This window comes from Penaeus monodon, chromosome 30, assembly GCF_015228065.2.
Source record: "Penaeus monodon isolate SGIC_2016 chromosome 30, NSTDA_Pmon_1, whole genome shotgun sequence".
NCBI lineage: Eukaryota > Metazoa > Arthropoda > Malacostraca > Decapoda > Penaeidae > Penaeus > Penaeus monodon.
In genome coordinates this window covers 22,140,316-22,140,559 of record NC_051415.1, presented here as the reverse complement: position 1 = coordinate 22,140,559, position 244 = coordinate 22,140,316, and the positions used below count along the sequence as shown (strand labels likewise).

Sequence of the window (244 nt, the reverse complement as noted above, 5' to 3'; positions counted from 1 at the left end):
TACTTGGGAGCACTGAGAGGACTTGGTTTGTGTGTGCTGTTTTCCCCACTCTTTTTCTTCTATTTGTGGCATTACCTTTTGCCAGACTGGAAACCACCTTACATACATAGGTATGTTATTTTCAAAAATCATAACTTGCACAGTTAAATCTTTAGTTTGTCCAAAAATGCCCAGTTCGTTGTTGCATGACTATTGTTCTGCATTATGCAGTGTTAATGATGGATGATATTTTATACATTGTTTC

The 244-nt window shown here is 36.5% G+C and overlaps 1 protein-coding gene across 1 annotated transcript in view; it reads right to left on the bottom strand.

The window, feature by feature from the left end:
* Positions 1-244, bottom strand: part of LOC119592632 (arginine--tRNA ligase, cytoplasmic-like) — a 19,098-nt gene that overhangs the window by 17,777 nt on the left and 1,077 nt on the right. The window lies entirely within an intron of this gene.